Below are 11,988 nucleotides of genomic sequence, written 5' to 3' on the forward strand. Positions count from 1 at the left end.
TTGTAAGTATGACTCGAAGCTTGGTTGCGTTTAACCAGACTCATGCATTATTCATAAGAATATGATTCAAAGCATAGTTGTGTCTAGCCGGTTTTGTGTTAACTCATTGCATGTGTGGTTCAAAACATAAACGTTGGGAGTTGAGCTCATTGTTTCACATTGATCCAACGTACAAACACATTGATCCAAACCATTGTTTCACCTGCGCAGGCATACTCATATTATAGACATGTCCAGCTAGCATACCATTTCACCAAGAAAGCGCGTACATCCTAACGCGACACACTCACGCACAAAGCAACCATACAAGGCGCCACAAAAGACTTAAGCTTATTTACACTTTAAGCAAATATTATTTACCGATCTTTGTAGTAAATAAACTATCCAAATTGAAGGGCTCAAAAGCAAATGTTAGCTCTCTTCAGCTCTCAGCCAGCTAGAAATTACGATTAAAAAATTGTAACATTAAATGGAAAAGCACAAGCAAGACAAATAGAATAATATAATCGAATAACGTTTACAAGCTAAAGCCCAAAGCCCGACGAAGCCTTATAAAACAAAGAGAGTAAAACGAGGTTGTCGCTGCGGAAAAAACCATAGAGTCGCCATCATATTTTATTCATTCCTAAGGAATATGAGAAACAATGATAAAACCCTAAAGGAAATGGATAAGACGGTCATCGCAAACGAATATGGATTCGGGAGTCGGTTAAGTGAGGGGATGGTGTTAGGCACCCCCCACCTCCGTTGTACTCAACGAGAACCTTCTCTAGCCTAGGGTTAAATGTGTTTGTTAATGTTTACCTAATAGGTTATTTGTTGCTTTTATTTATCAAGTTATTTTCGTTAAAGTATTCACAAAGAGAAATTTATTTATAAAAGAAAAGAGAAAAAGAAAATATTTTTTATCATTGAACTCTCGGAGGATTCAAAACCTCGTGCCTACGTATTCTTATTATGTAATGAGAAAGTTAGAGCTTTGTGGTTCGTTGAAAAAGATTGACGTGTTGCTCGATTTTAATTTATGAAAAGAGTTTTGAATTGAATGCACTAAGCACAAAATAGATTTGATGAGTTTTGTTGTGTTTATGTTGATTTGACCTTAAGTAGTCGATTGACGCAACGAGTCGTAATACATTAATCACTTAAAGGTATAGTGGATGTGTATCCATTTTATTTGCAAAAATATATTTAATTTGATTAAATAAAAATAAGAATTATTTATAAGAGAATATTTATTCATGATGTTTTTTTATTAAAAGAAAGAAAAATGTTTTTGAGTATTTAATGTAAATAAAAAAATATTTTGTATTTTTAATATTAAATAGGATTATTTTGAAAAAACATTAACTAAAAGGATCAAATTTAAATAAGTTTAAATAATATATAAGTTTAAGATGATTATATTGTCACTAACATAAGTAAATGACTAAATTGAAAAAAAGATCAAAATTGAAGTAATTAAATTAAATGAAACAATTAAATTAATTAATTAAATAATAAGTGAATTAAAAACCGGGATTTTGATTTGAAAAAATATATATTGTATTTGATTTGAATTTGTCATTGCTGAATGTGAACAGAGTATCGTTTTTATTTTTTACTGGGGTATTGGTTCTTGATTTGAAATAAACTTTGGTTTAATTTGAAACAGATTTGAAGATTTGGATTTGAAAATTAAACAGGGTATTAGTGTTTTTAGATTTGAATATGTTATGACTTTGTTCAAAACTTTGACTCGTGTTAGTAAAAAAATTACTTTGATTCATGATATTGTCTTGAAAAATTAATTTATGTCATGATATTTATTAAAAAAAAGTTTAATTCAGGGTTTCAAGTAGTGTTTCAGTTCCAACTAATTACTATGTACAAAGAGTAGTATTAAGAATGTGTGAGTTAGTTCTAGAGTTAATTTTGTTTTATTTATTTATAGGAAATTAAATCATACAACACAACATAATATCAAGAATAAAAAATAAAGAAATTACCGATCCGAAAGTTATCGGGGGAAGAACTCCACAGGTAGACTTCATCCTCTTTCTCCCATTTTCTTTGTTCTTTCTCCTCATTCTTTTGTTTGAATTGTATATGACTTTCCTCTTTTGTTTGATGCAAGAGATTGTCTACTGGAATTTCGGTTGTAAGGACGATTGGAGCTTAGGGTTTTATGATTTAGTTGTTGTTGTTCTTCGATGTGAAGAACAACCACTTTAGGGATGGTGATTTTAAAACCGTGGATGAATTTCTGTGAAAATTTATTTGTTATTTATAGTGCAAGCATTAGATCAGGAATTGAATTTGATTTGTCAAATTAGGAAGTTTTGTATCTAATTTTATTTGATTTGATATGATTTATTTCTTTGTGACAAAGCCAATGAATTTGGATGGATTCATGGACTATGTAAAATGTAACAGCAAACAAATTGTCATTTGTGAAAGAGTCATCAAGTGATAACTCTTCCCTTTTTTGTTCAATTAATATGGAGAAATGGTCAACGACCATTTCTTCAGTCCCTTTTTTTTATCTCTTATCTCAATATCGAATTCTTGTAACATTAAAATCCATCTAATAAGCCTAGGTATAACATCTTTTTTACTTAGGAGATATCAGATGGCCGCATGGCCCGTATAGAAAATTACTTTAAATCCCATAAGGTAGGGACAAAGTTTGTCTATAGTAAAGACCATGGCCAATAGTTGTTTCTCGGTTGTCACATGATTAATCTTCGCCTCATCCAGAGTTCTACTAGCATAGTAAATGACATGTATATTCATATCTTTCTTCTGACCCAATATTTCACCTACTACATAGTCGTTGGAGTCACACATAATCTCAAAGGGAACACTCCAATTGGGAGGATGAATTATTGGGGCAGAGATTAGTGCTTTTTTCATGTTCGAAAGGATTCAAGGCACTCATTTTTTTAAATTAAATTCAACATCTTTCATTAACAGGCCAATTAGGGGCTTAGAAATCTTAGAGAAGTCCTTGATAAACCAACGGTAAAAATCGACATGTCCAAGAAAACTCTTTACTTCCCTCATAGTGGTGGGAGGATTTAACATCTATATCACTTCAATTTTAGCCTGGTCAACCTCTATTCCTCTAGCGGGCACCAAGTATCCTAGGACTATGCCCTCCTTCACCATGAAGTGGCATTTCTACCGATTTAACACCAGGTTGGACTTAACACACCTTTCTAAAACTTTTTCCAAGTTTTTCAAACAATCATTAAAACTGGATCCATAAACCGATAATTCATCCATGAAGACTTCCATAATATCCTCGAGGAAATCATACAAAATAGACATCATGTGGTGCTGGAAAGTGGCGGGCGCATTGCATAGCCCAAAGGGAATTCGTCGGCAAGTAAATGTACCATAAAGGCAAGTAAATGTAATTTTCTCTTGATTGTCATGGTGAACGGGGATTTAGAAAAACCCAGACTACTCATCTAAGTAGCGAAAATTATAGTGCTTAGTAAGACACTCAAGCATTTGGTCGATGAATAGGAAAGGAAAATGGTCTTTCCCGATACCTTTGTTAAGCTTCCTATAGTCAATACACATTATCCACCTCGTGACCTTCCTAGTAGCTACTTATTATCCTTGCTCATTCTTAATTACCTTTACTCCCCCTTCTTAGGTACCACATGAACATGACTAACCCATTTACAACAGAGATGGGATAAATCACCCTGGCCTCAAGGAGTTCCAGCACCTCATTTTAACTAATTATTTCATGTTGGGATTTATCTTCCTCTGATGTTCTCTAGAGGGCTTATAATCATCCTCTAATAGAATCTTATGCATACAAACCGAGGGGCTAATACCCATAAAATCATCAATGGTATATCATATGGCTTTTTGGTATTTTTTAAAAATAGCTAGTAATTTTGCAATTTCAGACTCTCCTAAACTCACATTTACTATTACAGATTAGTTTGACCCTTCATCAAGGAATTCATATCTTAGGGTCTAGAGTAACTGTTTCAATTCTATTTGTGGTTCTTGTTTCTTGGATTTTTCGCTTTGTGTCATGAGAATTTCAAAGTTTTTATCAGAGGAAATGGGACTTTTCTCAAATACTTCCTCATAATATTCTGCTTTGGAGAATTTATTGATTTTATTGTCACCGAGCAAACATGCTTCTAAATTATCAATCAAAAGGAGCTCGAATGTCCTCTCTTTAACACAAACGTCGATAATATTGACCAAATTACAAGAATCTCATGTCGAAGGATTTTTCATGAGCTTAGCTAACATAAACTCAAGTTTTTCTTCCCCTATCTCAAAAGTTAACTTTCCTCTTTTAACATCAATGACGTCCTCAGTCGTAGCTAAGAAGGGTCTGCCTAAGATTATGGGGATTTCATAATCCTCCTCAATTTCCATTATGACAAAATCCACGGGTATATAAAATTCTCATATTCTAACTGGGTCATCCTTTAATACACCCATGGGGTGTTTAGCCGTCCTATCAGCAAGTTGTGGTGATATGTCAATGGGTCTCATTTCATCCATATCAAGAATTTTGCATACCGAAAGGGGAATCAGGATTACACAAGCCCCCGAGTCACAAAGTGCCTTTTCAAAATTCATGTTGCCTATAGAACAGGGAATTGAAAAACTCCTTGGACCTTTAAGCTTAGTAGGAAGCATATTTTGGATCAACGCACTACTATCAACAATTATGGCTATTATTTCAGTCCGTTTTAAAAAATTCTTTTGTTATCCATTATTTCTTTTAGAAACTTTGCATATGCGGGAATTTGGGTCACAACTTCGGTAAAAGGCACATCGAGATGGATTTTTCTTAAAAGTTCTAAAAACTTTTTAAATTTCTCTTCGACCTTAGCTTTTTCAAATTTCTGCGGAAAAGGGATATGTGGCTTGTAGGGAGGAGGGGCAACATAAGATGTTTCCCCTTTTACCTCTTTGACTACCTCCGTTTTAGGTGGTGTTAGTATTTTTTTCTCAAGTTCTATATTTTTCTCAGTGTTACTTTTCTCTACCTCTTCAAGACTATCGATATCTAATAGGCGATAAATGTATCATGTTTCTTGCTTGTTTTCCCTTTGATTTCATGTGTGTTTTCATCATTCTAGTTTGTTTTTATGTGTTTTTTTCTTCTTTGTTTCTTTTCAGGTAATGGTCAATAAAGCGAAACGGGACGAAAAAGGCCGAAGATCACACAAAAGGAATGTTTCTAATAAAACAATTACCGAGTCCAACATGGACAAATTGTGTCTCATGACACTAGTCGCGTTACCCCCTTAGAGGCTCACCCATTGAAGGAGGCAGAGGCTGGCATTGCCAGACCATATCCACTGACACGACCCGTGTCACGTCTCGGGCAGTTACAAAACTTTTGGCTTTTGGATGGCTTTTTGGACCATTTGGCTTTTGTAACTCCCATTTTCTTTATGATTAGTGTTAAGTATCCATTAAAACCAAATTTAGTGCAAATAATAATTGACTTAGGCCTTGAATTAGTATAAATAAGGGGCTATGGATCCATCTTTAGCATCATCCTTTCATTATACTGCTCTAACCAATTGTTATTCTTGTTCTTAGCTTAAATTATTAGCAATATTTTGTAATTTTCAGCATTATTAGCATAAATGCCTTCATCTTCATATTTAGTTTGCTATTCATTTATTTCTTTTCCCTTTAATTAAATTTCATGCAATGTTCTTAAATTTATTTATAGTTTTTGTTCATCTCACTATGGGGTTATGAGAGTCATTCTCATGAAAAACCATACTAAGTTATTTATTCATAATTGTGAGAAGTATAAGTTACTTTGTTTTAGAATTCGAATGTCAATCCATGTTTATGTTGGTTGTGAAAGCAAAGTTAAAACATATGTCGATCATGTATCGAAAGATGATGATTCGACATCCAAACACCACTTACTAAACAATTGAGTTCAAGGCATCACTAAAAAGATGCCTTGTTCTCAGTTGAGAAAAAATCAAGAATGCGGTGTCGCATGACAAGGTGTGCGCTCTTGATTGATACACATAGATGTGCCTAAAACACATTTAGATGTGCAAGCCACGAAAGTGGGTGACGCACATTTTTATCTAATTTTCTATAAAAATAGCTTATAACTTCTCACAAATCGAACATGAATAATCTTATGGGTGAGTCTTGAAAGATGATCATAATTCCGTTCCTACTTTTTATTATTTCTCAATTTCAGTTTCAATCTACAATCAAACAAAGCATTTTCGATCATCTTAGATAAACAAATTTGAAGTAAGAATTGGTAATCACATATCTCTCTATGGGATCGATACTTTTTACTACTTGACACAACTGTGCACATTGAGATGGCTGAGGTTGACACTAAACCTCTCAAAAAAGTTTTTTTTTAAAACATTTCGTCAATACTTTGAGAATGGTACGTGAGAGGGAACCTCATTATCGCCACCTCTGTCAAACAACCAAGACTATATGCTCACATACATAATCTGCATAATATTTTGAAAGATCAGCAATACATCAATGACATAGTCATCCTTGGCCTGCTCATTCTCCAGAATATCCTCATAAGCAGGCCTAGGTGGACGTCCATGAGCGTCTGGTGTCATGACAGGATGTGACACACTATAGAACCAAGTTATGTAGTCGTCCATAAGATCATCGAGATGTGGATGTCATACTCTGGTACTCTTTTGGTACCAAATGACTCTCGCAATCCGCCAATATGTCATCAAGATGTCTGTGGACGATGTTGTTAAGAGCATACTCGAAGGGGGATATCAAAATAATCTACACACATCTAAACGGATGCATTCATCGCTTCAATAGATACCTGGACATCATATTCATCCCACATGCTTGCCATCCAGAGTACAATGAAATGGGTCCGAAGCCAATAGTGTCCCAATGATTGGTGCATGGTGTTCAGTCGGTGTCATCATGTTAAGTCCAATCATCATACACACGGAACGGCTCCACAACAACATTCCCTCTGCGTGGGAAATACATGCAAGCATGTGGCCAATCCTCAATATAGTCTACCACACGACCAAACCCGTGTATGTGGTGAAAGTGGGATATGATTCATTCCTGAAAATGAATTAGAAAATAATATTAGTAACAAGTGTAAAATAAAAGGGCTTTTAAAATTAATAGTGGCTATGAAAATAACCGTCAGTAGGGTGCATAAGCATGTCATTTGCCTTATCGTCCAAAGAGAACATTCGCTCAACTTGGAGTACATGTATACCAAACATGCGGCTCCCCCAGCTTCACTTGTGAGTGGTCGACAAGTCAATTAAGTACTTAAGGTATGACACATCAACGCAGGTTTCACTTTTGTCCACAAACATGGATGTGCCAACCAAGATTAAAGGATACACCTCAAAGCACACTCCCGATGGTAAGTAACATGTAGATCCTCGCCATCATCATCTTCAGCTAACTCTAAGTTTTCTTCATAAAGCTTATTCAAGTATGAAAATTTGGCATGAGGATCTCTGATGCTTTCACATTGCATCAGGGCATCCATTAGGTCAGCTCCCAAATAAATTACCATCATCTCCTGGGATTCTTCACGTTTGATCCTGGAATGATCAAGTAACTTCCCCCTAATGGGGGATGTAGAAGGCAAGCGACAACATCTAGTGTAATTGTCATCTTGCCAATGAGGAAGTGGAAAGATTGTGTTTTTTTATGTCATCTCTCAGCAAAAGCCCCTATATGCCATGGCTAATTGTCTTGTACCTAGAGCAACACAGGTCGACAAGATCGGAATATCATATGACATTTTAGAGCCAATCATCCTTAGGATGATAAAGCTGCAAAATCTTTATGTTGTGGTTAACAGACTTCAAACATTTGCGCTCCTATTATAAAATATAACAATATCAACCGCAAGAAATTTGTTTAAAACATATAAATAACAACTGTTAACAAATATACCTCTCCGACCTAGACATGCCCAGCAACATGATCTCTATAGTATATCAGTAAGAAGGTATCAGAGGTCCCTCCTGGATAAGGGTCTGCATGTGAAAGGACATCATCATGTGTCGTAGGAGCTTCCTTTCGGTCTTCATGAGCTGAGGAAATGTTTCCTTAGGATGAAGACCTCTATGATAGGCGTCTTCTAGAAGTCGATGTTTCTCCGTAAAGAGGCCTACAGACAATTACCTGCCTAGCGCTAGCCTTCTCATTCTGAAGTCTAGCCCTCTCACGTCGAATGGACGCGTACTAGGTTTCACAATCGAGTCGCAATCTGTCAGTGTTGTTTGCAATCATTTTTCATGAAAAAAAACGAGAACATGACATATCAAAACATTTGCAGATACGCATCTCTGAAAACCAGTAATGACACAATTCGGAGATGCATCTTTGTTGATTGTAAATTTACGTGTCGGGTTTTTGTTATCGTATCCACAGGGATTGTAAGATATCACCGCCGTTCGATGGTTGTATTAATTCTAACTCAATGTAACAATAGGGTTTTGGTTGGTTGTCACGTTATCTTGCATAAAAAGGTAATAAATTGCGGTAAAAGTTTTGGTTTGAATAAATGAGAAATATTGCCAAAGTTAGGGTTCGATGATCACTTTGCATGTATTTGTTCGGTCAACAATCTTATAAACTCCTTTAGATGATAAATCATTTCACAAAGTCCTCCCAATATGTTTCTCTCGAACACACATTGTGAGTTTTCCCATTTTGATCCATTGTTTCTCTCGAACACAATCTATCAAAATGACAACTTTTTGGTTCAACCTTATGGTGAACAAAATCATTCATTACTATCTCTAGCTAACAAACAAGATTGGATGAAAACCTAGGTCAAGAGTTGGTAAACATCTCTCGATCATAAACCAACACAAAGAGTTTTAAATAGAAACAAAGTTTTCATCATATATTCACCATTAAAGAGTTTACACATGAAGATCCTTACATTTACACACAAAGCTAGTAATCACCTACATCTAACCTTGACAAATGGATGACTTAGCTACTCATTTTCATGGTAGCTTGGTCGGCAAGTTTCGGAAGAAGGTTGATCAACATCCAAGTCGGATAATCGAGATTGGATGGGAATCCACCTTCTTTTTGTAGAAGATGGTTACAAGATGAAGAGAAATGAAAACTAGGGCATAAAAGCTCCCAAGAACAATGCTGTAAAAATATCTAACAAAAGTACAAAAGTGGAAAAATGAGGTAAAAACTAGGTATGGCTCTAAAAAGTGGCACTTGCTACTTATAGAGCTGTGCTGGGCTGTCATGCTCGCTAGGCGAGCAGAATGGCTCGCCTAGCGAGGGTCTAATTGAGGCACCTGAGGCACCTGCGCCCAGAGACACAGTCTATCTCAGACTGTCATGTTCGCCTAGCGAACAAACCTTCGCCTAGCGAAGGACACGCTTCAACCTTCGCCCCAGCGAGGTTGAAAGGTTTGGCTACTGGAATCCTCGCTGGGAACTCGCTAGAGCCTCGCCTAGCGAGTGAGTGCTGGCTGCGCTTTTCACCAAAACAGAACGAACTCGCTACCACCTTCGCTAGCAGCTCGCCTAGCGAATTTATTTACATTTTACTGGAGCTTTTCGCTAGCAGCTCGCCTAGCGAGCAGGCTGATGAATGCTTGTTTTCTTTGGTTCCTTTGCCAACTTTCTTGTGTCTTCATTTTCAATTATTTCATGCCTTCTTCCTGCACAATAGCACACAAATCAAAGGTACCAAGATCGTTTATCAATGTAATGCATTTCATGTTAGAACAAAGGTGGTTTTGACAAAAGAGCAAGGAAATAGAGTGAAAAATACCCTTAATTGATAACTCAAATAAGCACTTTTGGGTATCTAACAACTCTCCCCAACTAGATTCTTGCTTGTCCTCAAGCAAAGTATGCCTCTTGACGGACAAGAGGATTTGCTTTAAGAAAAAGGTTTCTCCGAAGTTGGATAAACGGCTCAAACACAAGCGAAATCAGCCTATACAAGTTTCCAATGGTTCGAATACAATAATACACAAGAACTAAAATTTAATAGCAATGCAAAATATTTATCTATCTACAACAATATTATTCTGAATGAATCACTCTATCTCTCCTCTTCGAATAAGGAATGAAGAATTTACGCGTTTGCAACCGCGGGAATAATCTCACTCTCTAACAAACAATGAAGAAATCAAATAGATTCATACAATGTCTAACAATTAAAAATGGTATTGTGGAAGCATAAAGATCACTAAGGGCTTTTCGGTTGAAGCTTGGTTAGGTTAACAAACAAGGGTCATTTCTAAGGCCATTGAAACGAAAGTGCCTATGCAAAAGAGACATTCACAGTATTATTCACACATCTCGACTTTGTTTCATTTGTTTCTTATTTGAAACCTTCACAACTCATATTCCACAACTCAAATTTTTATTTTTTTATTTTTTTTTTATTTTTTATTTTTCACTATTTTTCTTCCAAACAAGCATTCATTTTCATTCTTTTTATTTTTGTTCTTTTCTTTCACATCATATTTACAAAACAGATGTTTCTTTTCTATATTTTTATTTTCAATGTTTGCTTGGTTTTTCATTTTTATTTTCAAGATTTTTGAAATCTCGCTTTATTTCAAGCAGAGATTCAAGTGTTTAAGCTCAAAGGGGTTAACGAATACTCTCTCTGCTCACAGGTAAGTTTGTTTTTTTTTTTTTTTTGTAGTTGTGCTCGAAAGAAAACAAGTGCCTTGATCATTTCTAATTGCTTCCACAATTTCACAATAATAAAAGACAAAGCATGAATCACATGAATCAACAAAATTTATTAGAATCCAGCATTTACGTGTACAATGGAGGTTTCCTCACAATTTGTGGTTTTAAGTTCTAGATGAAACATTCATTCAATTATGTTGCAAAAAGACAATATTCAATTTACCAAAAAGAGTAAAGTTCCTAATGTATTCTAACATTCTAGCCGAAGGTAACCATGTACCTTAGCCTCATTCACTTGCTTATTCTTATCATTGCCATCCAAGCTCGGATGCACCTTCATTGGGTACTTCTTGAGGAGCAACCAATCTAGAAGGTTTGCCACTTAATCACCCAAAAATTTATTAAACAAACAAAATTAAAAACAGAAATAAATAACATTAACTGAAAATATAAATTTGTTCATGGGGGACAAAACACCCCGATAGTACAACACCAAAGTCAAAATACATAATCCGAAAATACAAATAAAAATAAACATAAAAACTGAAAAATATAGAAACTTAACCCTCTACGGGCTCAGAAATCCTCCTCACTACCGGCTTCAGAACCGGTAGCCTCATCATCAACATCATCATCATCAGCTGCAGCACCTGAAGCGCCCGCCCCCTCACCATAGACAGGCCTGTCCACAGGCCAGTTAGCGTTAAGCAGAAACTGCTCACGCGCCAACAATGCCTGAGCACCGGTGGGGTCATTTCCTTGCAGTTCTAACCTCTGCATACAGTTGTGCATATTTGTCATGGCACGCTGGGATGCCGCCATCCACTCAACGGCGCCATTTTGTTGATTGTAAATTTACGTGTCGGGTTTTTGTTATCGTATCCACAGGGATTGTAAGATATCACCGCCGTTCGATGGTTGTATTAATTCTAACTCAATGTAACAATAGGGTTTTGGTTGGTTGTCACGTTATCTTGCATAAAAAGGTAATAAATTGCGGTAAAAGTTTTGGTTTGAATAAATGAGAAATATTGCCAAAGTTAGGGTTCGATGATCACTTTGCATGTATTTGTTCGGTCAACAATCTTATAAACTCCTTTAGATGATAAATCATTTCACAAAGTCCTCCCAATATGTTTCTCTCGAACACACATTGTGAGTTTTCCCATTTTGATCCATTGTTTCTCTCGAACACAATCTATCAAAATGACAACTTTTTGGTTCAACCTTATGGTGAACAAAATCATTCATTACTATCTCTAGCTAACAAACAAGATTGGATGAAAACCTAGGTCAAGAGTTGGTAAACATCTCTCG

Source organism: Lathyrus oleraceus, chromosome 2 (genome assembly GCF_024323335.1).
Source record: "Lathyrus oleraceus cultivar Zhongwan6 chromosome 2, CAAS_Psat_ZW6_1.0, whole genome shotgun sequence".
In the NCBI taxonomy this organism is placed as follows: Eukaryota; Viridiplantae; Streptophyta; class Magnoliopsida; order Fabales; family Fabaceae; genus Lathyrus; species Lathyrus oleraceus.